The sequence below is a fragment of the Ochotona curzoniae genome, unplaced genomic scaffold (assembly GCF_017591425.1).
Source record: "Ochotona curzoniae isolate NIBS_2020 unplaced genomic scaffold, NIBS_Ocur_1.0 contig_2688, whole genome shotgun sequence".
Taxonomy (NCBI): Eukaryota; Metazoa; Chordata; class Mammalia; order Lagomorpha; family Ochotonidae; genus Ochotona; species Ochotona curzoniae.
Window position 1 is genome coordinate 5,641,680 of NW_024465553.1, and position 10,336 is coordinate 5,652,015.

Sequence of the window (10,336 nt, forward strand, 5' to 3'; positions counted from 1 at the left end):
GGGATAGCTGAGTCATATGGCAGGTTTATTTTCAATTCTCTAAGCACTCTCCATACTGATTTCCATAGAGGTGGTACCAGCCTACACTCCCACCAACTGTGAAGGAGAGCACATTTCTCCCCACATCCACACCCACAGGTGTTGTTAGTAGAGTTCTGAATGAAGGCCAACTTCATTGAGTTAGGTAGAACCTCAATATGGTTTTCATTTGTATTTCCCTGATGGCTAGGGAGCCTGAGCATCTTCTCATATGTCTATTAGCCATTCAAATCTGTTCTTTTGAAAAGTGTTCACTTCCTTTGCCTATATATTTCTCTGTTTAAAAGCAAAGACTTTGTGGCTGTTCTATTGCTCACTCAAAAGACTCTTCAGGGTCATTGTGGACACTGTGGACACTGGCACAGGTCGTGCACTGCTCGTGGGGAGGCTCTGGGCCAAGGGAGCTTCAGGCATGAAACCCACCCAGGCTCTACTTGCCAGATGTTGGATGTGCTACACCAACCTACACCCGCCTAGTCAAAGAGTGGTTTATTTCTTTGCACCAAGATGTCATCACTCCAGAGAAATCTGTGATAAAGTAAATACAGCAAAAATGCTAACAGTAGAATGCAGGGAGTACACTTGGGGCATTCACTGTAAAAAACAAGCAAACAAATACTTTAATTCTGTTAGGTCTGCAAATTTTCACAATAAACTGGGATTCAGAATGCCTTCCTTAGTCAGATTATGTGGGGTCAAAAGAAATGCTGTTCTAGGTTGAAATGCATCTCCCCACAAGTTTATATGCTAGAGTTTTAACTGCCAACAACCTCACAATGTGGCCCTATTTTAGAGACAGGAACCTCACAAAGATGATCAAATTGAAATGGGACTTTTGGGGTAGGTGCTAATCCCATCTGACTGGGATGAGAAGCGGCACACAGGCGCAGTCCTGTTGAGGGAATACACTGTGACAACGCACAATGAGCATCATGCGACCGTGTGACTCTGAAGCCAGCCCTGGTAGCTCAGGAGAGAAGCCTGCAACAGATCCTTCACTCGGCACTCCAAGGAGGAACTCCCCTCCAAACACACACACCAGCACCCAGCTGCACTTCTGTCTCCGGGCCTGCAGCCTGGCCATTGTTTGTAGTGTTCAGTTACTGCCACCCTCACAAAAGCTGAGCAAGATGCTTTGTTTTCCAATATGCACAAAGGGAGGGTTGTTCTGGGGGATGGGGGGGGGGCACCAGTGGTCTCAACACCTGCTTGAGCTCCAAAGATGAATACAAACAGAAGGAAGACTCAGGCAAAGTTTTAGGAGCAAGAATTCCCATTGCAGGGTATCAGGACCTGGGAACCTGGTGCTGACTGGTTTCCTTAGGAAGGAGTGAGTAAGCACAGAGAAGCCACTGCCCACTGGGCCTTCAAGACCAGTTAAGGGTTACAGAGAGAAGAGACGGGTAGGGGGAAAAATAGAAATTGTTCAGCTGCTGGTTCACTCCCCAAGTGGCTGCAAAGTAAGGGCCAGGCTGAAACCTGCAGTCAGGAGCTTCAGGCATTGGGGTCTGGATCAGAAATGGAACAGCTGGGATTTTAACCGGTGACCACATGGGATGCCAGCCTCACAGGTAGTGGCTTACCTGCTATGCCACAATGCTGACCCCTATGAATTGTTTGGCATCCTAAGCTATTCGACAGATAAAGCTGCTTAAGTCCATGGAAACCCAAACAGTCCCAGGTGGCTAAAGAATGATTGGTGCTGGGGTTGGGTTGGGTTCCATCCCTCTGTGTTAGTAAGCCACTTGACCTCCACCTTCTCATTCCCAAAACTCCAGGTAATTGTAGCTTCCTTCTAAGGTTGCTTGGAGGATTGAGGCTGATATTACGTATCAGTCAAGCCTGGGCACATGGTAGATGCCCAAGAAATGAGGGCCAAAAATCCAGAGAAGGGGCTAAGCCTCATGAGGGCTAGTAAACAGGCTCAAAGGCTTGTTTGTTCAATAAGCAAGTGGCCACAGGTGGACGTCAGCTGAACCATGGAGGTCAGAATCGATACTCCTCTGATACCAAGTGTTTATCCCCATTTGACACTGTGAGAATCTGGCTTGGATTCCTGCCTAGTCCCAGAAGAATACACAGGCAGTGGGAATGGTGCCTGCTGGGGGGGCAGGAGGCAGCAATGTGAAGTTCCTCTTTGCCTCCTGCTGTTTTACCATTGTATGTCCCCAGCATGTCTTCCAGGCTCTACTTGTTCATACACAACATGAGAGCCCCGGACTAGACAAACAGTGGCACACATGTGTCCTTTGGCTCACCTCTTCTGCTCTCACCACCCAAGCCAGATGTCAGTCATCATCATAACCCTATTTCAGAATCCTTCCCAGGCAGCCCCCCAGGGACTGCCACAACAGATCCCAAATGGCAGCTTAGACAGGGGTCTACAGGACATCCTACCCCCCCCCCCCTATTTTCTGAGTCTTGACCCTTTTCTAGGCCAGAGAGGATTCTTTCCTCTTCTAAGCAGTTGTGCAGGATGTATTTTTCACTGCCTGGGATCCAACATCATCAATTCCCCTGTTGTTCCACATCCCCATCTCCCAAATAGACAGCTAGCATCCTCACTGGGTGCCGCATGTTGGTAGCTCCATTTCCTTTCTGATTTTATATGAAAAAGAGAGGGAGGGAGGGAGGGAGGGAGGGAGGGAGGAAGAGAGGGAGGGAGAGAGGGAGGGAGAAGGAAGGAAGGAAGGAAGGAAGGAAGGAAGGAAGGAAGGAAGGAAGGAAGGAAGGAAGGAAGGAAGGAGGAACGGGCTCTGTCCTATCCCCTGGTTCATTTCCCAGTGGGACTGGAACCAGGCCAAAATCAGGAGTCCCGAACATACTCCAGGTCTACCATGTGGGTGACAGGGACACAGGTCTTCTGCAGCTTCCCAGGAAGTTGGGATAAGAGGCAGAGCCAGGGCTTGAACCCAAGCATCACGATATGGGATACAGATATTCCAAGCAGCATGCTAACCGCTGGGATGCTGTGCCCAATACCCACCCCTGGGAACAGCATTATTTTAACAAACTTGGCTTCTAGTAACCTTTCGCGCTGTCTCTTCATTGGGGGAAGCTCCTAAGCATCCCAGATCAAGATGAATTCCAGCCAGATTATACATTTCACTACTTCCTGTGTCCGGAGAGTGGGTGAGAGCAGAGGAAGAGGGTCGTGGCTAGCAGAGGCCGGTGCTGTCCCTGAGGCAGAATCCCTTTGTGACCATGTAGCTCAGGCAGCCCCCACCATTTCCAGGTGATTGATGTTTCAGATAGAAGTATTGATCATTGCATTCTAAGAATGTGCATCCAAAGACACTGCAGGGAAATTAGTGAATCAAGAAAACTCGTGTGTGTGTGTATGTGTGTGTGTGTGTGTGTGTGTGTGTATGTTCATTAAAATCATCTTCAAGCCAGTGTTACATGGATTAGTCTCTTCTCCAAACCCTTTTGTTATCTTCCCTCCTCTGCAGCAATTTAAACTTGTGCCTTTTCCAAAAAAAAGTCACCTGTTAGGGTAGGGAGAATTAAGACCTGGATGTGACACAACTCAACAGAGCAAGCCCACCACAATCAACAGCTGGCTTTTGAACTAGTTGCTCAGCCTTTCCTGAGCTCACCTGCCAAGCAGAACGAAGACCCCTTTCAGAAGTGGTTATAGCATGGGGTCTCAGTTCATAAAGAAATAAGAGCAGTCAACTCCCGCATGTGCTATTGCTATCAGCACCAGAGCTGTCTCTACATTGTCCAATCAGTCCTTGGGGTTTTGCACAGAGCCCTGGACTCAGCTTCTACACTTTTTCTAAGGGCTTGAGGTCTGTCTTGGTTCTTCATCCTTGCCTTCCTCTGTGACTTGATGGGAAGTACATGCCCTCAGGCCCTGTCCCACGGCATGCCTTCTGAGTCGGAATTTTCCCAAGTCCCCAGTGATTCACGTCCACTAAGGACTGAGAAGGCTAGACCCCAGGTGAGCCCTAATGTTTCAATGCTTCAGAACGGCTTATCCAGAATTCCCGTCACAACCTATCACCACATGGTGGCCTGGGTACTGTGTGCCAAGGAGCTTCTCTTCACCCCTCCTCTGTCACCCTCTGCACACTGTGATCCTGAGAATTCCCCATAGAGCAGGTGCTGTCTTCACATTACAGGTGTTTTGCTACCTCTGCAGTTGCTAGCCTACCTGCCCAAGGACAGTTGTGACAATCAAAAACGTCTCAGACAGTTCATGGAGGCCACATCACTGCTCTTCAAAGCTGTGAATCTGTGGGAACCGTGGGCTCCAGGCACTTTTCTTGAGCTGTCATTGCCCCCTCCCCCAAGGTCTGACTGATGGCACGCAGAACGAATACCATTGAGCTGGAATTGGGTTCATTGCCAGGAGACTTTCTCCTGTGCCCTGCCTGCCTGGGGCAGGCTAAGGATCTCCCACTAGACCCGGAGCTGCTGGGTCTGCTCAGCAGAGCCCTGAGCTGTAAGGAGGCTCTGACCTGCCTGGGGACCTGCCTGGTGCTGGTGGTGGAGGGATGGAGGAGGGGAGGGAGGGAGGGAGAGAGAGAGGAGAGGACCCAGCCTACCCTGGCAGTCACGTTCTGGTAGCCAGGCAGGGAGACCCCTGGGTTATCTGTTTTTGGTTTTGGTTTTGCTGTATATCTTTGATTTGCCCCAGATTGATTGATGTGTCATTGACAGAAATTGCGTATTGAAAGTGTGTAGCAAGATGATGCAATCAGACTAATCAGATGCTGTCCTGTGAGAACGCCAACATACAGGATGAAGACGCTTGAAAGTGGAGAACTAGCCTATGGAGGCATGGCACCAGCGCCGACATCGACCAGTGTTGGATCCACCTGAAGCCAAGAATCAGGAGCTTCTTCTGGGTCTCCCACATGAGTGGCAGGGACCTGAATATTCTGGTCTTCCTCTGTTGCTTTCCCAGGTCCTGGCAGTTAGCTGCATTGGAAATGGAGCAACCAGGACATGAACCAGTGCCATATGGGCTGTCGCAGTTGTGGGTGATGGCTTTTCCAGCTATGCCACAATACTGGCCCCCCAAAAGCAATTTTATGTGCAGAATAGATACCAGAAAAATTAGTGGAACAAGAGAAATATAATTATTGAAAAAATATATATATACACCTTAGCATACGGTCCCAAAATGTACCTGGCAGCAACTAATAAAGAGGTAAATAAATGAGCAGTTCTGACGGAAGATTTGAACAGTCCCTGCTAAGAATTTGGAAAACCCAAATAAATAAGGAGTCAACTTTATAAACAAGGCATGAAGAATTGAGTAGCATGATAAGCTGGCCACAGACATGAGAACACACCTGTCGTGGATAACAGATAGAATAAACACAAAGACAGGCTGGCAGTCATTCAGAAAGCCTCAATGACAATCAAAGGTTCAAGATCATCTTCGACAACACACTTCAACCAAAGCGAAACAAAATTAGAAGCTAATATCACAAGAGTTGTTGCTGAGGTTCACACCCAAGAGTGCGTGGGGGCACAGGTGGTGCAATCGTCAAGGGGCGGGGCCCAGTGGGAGGGGACGAGGCCATGGGAGTGCTCCTTTGGAGGGGATTCAGGTGGTTCTCGAGAGAGCTGGCATTTATAAGAGCAAGTCCGGAGCTCCAGCCTGGACCCGAGCCGCTCTCTGGAGCCAGGTCCTGTTCGCTGGAGCTGGGTCCTGTGGTGGGTTCCCGTCCTCCCCTACCTGGTCTCACAGGGAGGCCCACTCTACAAGGACCTCGTGGGAGGCCTGTCAATGCGACTGCTGAATCTGGGACTTACAGGCTCCAGCACCACAAGCTAAGTGAACTGCTTTTCTTCATGAAGACACAGTGCCAGGCTCTTCATCATAGTAACGGAATTCTAAATACATTAGATGACATAGGACTAAATTATCATCGGGTTAAAAAGGGAATTGGGGGTGGGGGAGGGCCAGTATGATTGGCTAATCTTCTGCCTTTCAAATGGGCATTGGTTTGAGTTCCAACTGCTCCACTTTCCATTCAGCTCTCTGCTTATGGTCTGAGAAACCAGTGGAAGGTGGCCCAAAGCCTGGGGACCCTGCACCCACATGGGAGACCTAGGGAAAGCTCTTGGCTCCTGGCTGCAGATTGGCTCAATTCTAGCCATTGTGAACATTAGGGAAGTGAACCAGCAAATGAAATATCTTTCTATCTCTCCTTCTCACTATAAATCAGCCCTTCTAATAAAAACAAATAAGTTTTTTTTTAAGGGGGGAGGGGACTGAGAAATAGCAAAAATAGTAGTTGTCAAACATATTTCTAAGATGTGGTAAATCAGTGGATGAGGATCTCAAATGTGTTTATATGGAGATTGGAAATGCTAAAAAGTAAGGAAGCTAGGCATTAATCTCAATAAAATATCAAAAGAGCCACAAATTAAACCTCAGAGAATGTTTTTAAACAGTAAAAACACAAAGATAAAAATGGAAATTAATTAAATATAATTTTTTAAAGTAACTATGACACAGAAATTTTTTCCAGTGCCTCTGGAAAAATTTACTAGCTGGACAGATTGTCCTTACAAGACTTATCAAAGAGGCAAAAAAGAGAGAAAATGGTTAAGTACAATATAGAACCCAAAATAGAAAAACATATTAGGTTAAAAATCAGAATGAGGAGGAGTTACAAATACTCTTTGAGGTTCCGTTAGAAAACTTAGGTTGAAATAGATACATCTCTAGATAAAAATTCCAGAATCTACTGCAGGAATAGAAAACTGAGCCTATGTTGCAGAGACAGCACAGCAGGGCACTCCGAGCTGCAGGCCTGCTCGCTGCGGCCCCTCTGCTCTCCTCCCTGGGTGACCTGGTCCTTGGCTGGCAAGGCTGGTGGTGCCAGTCAGGCCGAGCACAGGCCTCAGGCTGGCCACTCTCAAGGCTGCGTCCTCCTGGCCTTTCTCATCAGGCCAAGGATGGGTCAGGAGGCGCATCTGGTGGGAGGCTGGCGTGAACACTGAGACGGAGGCTGTCTTCCTTCAATAGCAAATCACCAAGTGGAATGAATCAGCCTGGAGACGCAGCACGAGAAAGCAGGAGAGAAGAAACAAGAGCGAGAGAAAAGAGAGAGCAGCTAGGGTGTCCCTGGCTCCAGCTGTTCCTGAAACCCATCCCACCCTCTGAGATCCAGAAAGTCCTTTAGGTTTGAGAACCCTTCGGGCTTGATTTCTGTCCCTTAAGATCAGGAGAACTGACAGACAAAACCATGGGGAAGTGGGGCAGCTGTGAGGCCTCAGAGTGAAGTAAAGTTCAGCTGGGAGAGCAGGCTTGTCACCCCCAGGGCACCAGGCTGCTCGGTTTCCTTAGCTACAGAGGCCCATTGTGGGAGCGCTCTCACCAAGTTGGGCCCAAGCTTCTGCGAGCTAGAGGTCAGCCACATCTCTCTCTCCCTCCAAATTGGGGCCTCCTAAAGATAGGTCCCCAGCAGCTTCACCCCCAGCTGGAGCTGAGAATCTGGGTGGATGCTGATGAAGGGCACCCAGGAATTCTCTGCCAGCTGCTACTAGGTGCCCCGCAAACCGTGATGCAACATCAACCCCGATTTGATGTCAAAAATAGCATTCCAAGGAACTGCCTGCAGAGGGGTGTTAATTCACAGTAGAAGCACCTTATTGACTCAAGTTTCCGGGAAACGCCTCCCATTGGTTAATGGCTGGGAGAGGGGGCCATTGGATGGTAAAGGCCATGGCCCCCTCTAACCATTAACCAGCAGGGGATTTAGCAGCTGCAGGCTCCTGGGGCTTGCTGTATGCACCCTGGGCTCCAGGACTCAGCCCTGACCCAGCAGAAGAGCCCCAGTGCCCTGCACACAGTAACACCAAGAAGCAGACACAGTGCCTCCTGCTTCTACCCACCCCCCAGAGTCATCCTGTGAGTAGCACTTGCTTGTTTGCTTCAGCTGGATGTTTTTATCAGGGGGTTGAACATCAGGGCAGCCAGCAGTGGGTATGAGGCAATCCCAGGGACGGTGTCTCAAATCCCAGACTCTGTGGGCCATGCGTGGGCTCCCGCCTCACAGCCAGGAGTCAGGGCCACAGGCCTCCACAGCCAGTGCTGCAAAGCCCTGGCTGAACAGTGGCTGCAGCTGCAGAACAGGAGTGGGAAGGCAGGGCTGAGCCAGTGCCAGGCAGGACCCCTGACGGAGGGGGAGGCCAGCCTGGGCAGGGGGTTGGGGGGATGGCCCACTAGCACAGCGCATGAGGCATCTATAGAGTCCACTCCTGCCTGTCACAGCTCTTGGCTCAGTGACCTGGGGCAAGGATAACACACACAGCAGAACCAGCCATGTCACCCAAATCCAGGAGAGTCCAGAACTGCACCTGCTTGCAAGTCCACCTGCAAGAACCGAGGGAGGGCACAGTCGGCATTTTTTCCATGAGCAGCTTCAGGGATGGAGGACTGGGAAGATGTGATTGAAATTGCAGCACCCTGCTTTCTTAGAAGCCTGGGAACTTCTAAGAGCTGTTGGATTCATCATTGTGCTTTCTGTAGAGAGGCAGCAGCCATGGGCTCTGAGACCAGATGACTGGATCCTTAGCTCTGCCAGGGTTACTCTGTCTCCCTGGGCCTCAGTTTTCTTGTCTGTGAAATGGCCCCTAAGATGACCAAGGAAGGGAGAGCACAGAAGCCAAGCATTGACCAGCACAGCCATGACCAACCCTCATGACAGTCACATAAAACAGGTAGCATTTCATCTCCCCAGAGCCTGCAGGAAGGAGGGGCGGGAAGCCCTCCCTGCTCTGGGCCCAGGAGTTGTATGGGGCCAAGGGTGGGGGGGTCCTTGCCCATTAGGGGCTCACAGTATGGCAGCGACCCCTGCCTCAGCGCAGATTAGGAGGCAGGGGAGAATGGGGGTGGAGAAGGACAGAGGACTTCCTGGAGGTGGGGACCTGTGACCTGAGTATCAAAGGCCAGGCACAGCGGACAGGCTCACATGGCGGAGACATGGCACAGACCCGGGGCAGATGCGTTTCTCACCCCCCCTTCCCCCCAGCTCTCAGTAGAGAGCTGTTCTCAGCAAATACAGGGGAATGCCCTGCCTTGCCCTGCCTGCTCTGGCCCACTCTGCCACAGTTGGGAGGAGCCTCTGATACTGACAGCTGCTGGGAATCCAGGGAGCCGGATTTGAGGCTGGTGGCTGGGATTGTCAGCAGAGATCGGGCCACGAGGACCTCCTAGGCTGTGTTAGTGACACGCAGCCCCTTCCGCAGGCAGCGGGCAGCCATTGGACGCTCACCAGCCCAGGCTCTTGAGAAACATGCAGCAGGCTGCCAAGGGAGACAGGGACCCTGCTCAGCCCTGGTCCACTTAGGCTGCACCCTGGAACAGGGTCAGGATGCTGAGTCAGGCAAACGGGTAAACCTGGAGTTTGGTATCAGCTCTAATATTTTTTGATATATTTATTTCTTTTTTATTAGAAAGGCAGATTTACAGAGAGAAGGCGAGACAGGGGGAAATTTTTTCCATCTGCTAGTTCACTCTCCAGCCTCAACAGCTGGAGCTGAGCTGATCTGAAGCCAGGAGCCAGAAGCTTCTTCCGGGTCTCCCTCATGGGTGTAGAGGCCCAAAGACCTGGGCTATCATCTGCTGCTTTCACAGGCCACAGGCAGGGAGTTGGATTGAAACTAGAGCAGCCAGGACCCAAATGGGATGCTGGCACTGGGCACGCAGAGGATTATCCAATTGAGCCATTGTGTCGGCCCCTCAGCTCTATTTTATACCAAAGAAATTGAGTTTCAAGTCTCACTTCCCCCTCCCGATCTCAGATACTGACTGTGGGTTGCTCTTACCATATTCCTTCTATCGGAATAATGTGGACATTTTCCCCAGACTTATTGCAGCAAAACGTCTTAACATTTACCATTTTGAGCACACGATACTAAAGCACTAAGTAATTCATGTCGCTGTGAAATCTTACTATCCTCCATTTCCAGAATGTTTGCAGCACCGTATCCACTAACGTGACCCTCCGTCCCCTCTGCCCCAGCAGCCCGTCACCTCTCCTCCACTTTCTGGCCCCATGTGTTCTACTTGTCTGGGAGTGGAACCACACTTCGTTTGTCCTCTTGCATCTGGCTTATTTTACTCGGCACAATGTCTTCAGGGTTCATCCATTTGTCCCATGGTCCCAATCTCGCCTTGTGTGCGATGTCACATTTGCTCTGTTCATTCCATGAGCATCTGGGCACAAAACGTTAAGGAAGGCTGCTGTGACATTTGTGTACAAATACCTGTTTGAGCCCCTGCTTCTGGTTTTTTCGTAAATCAAAATAATGTTACTTGTTCAAC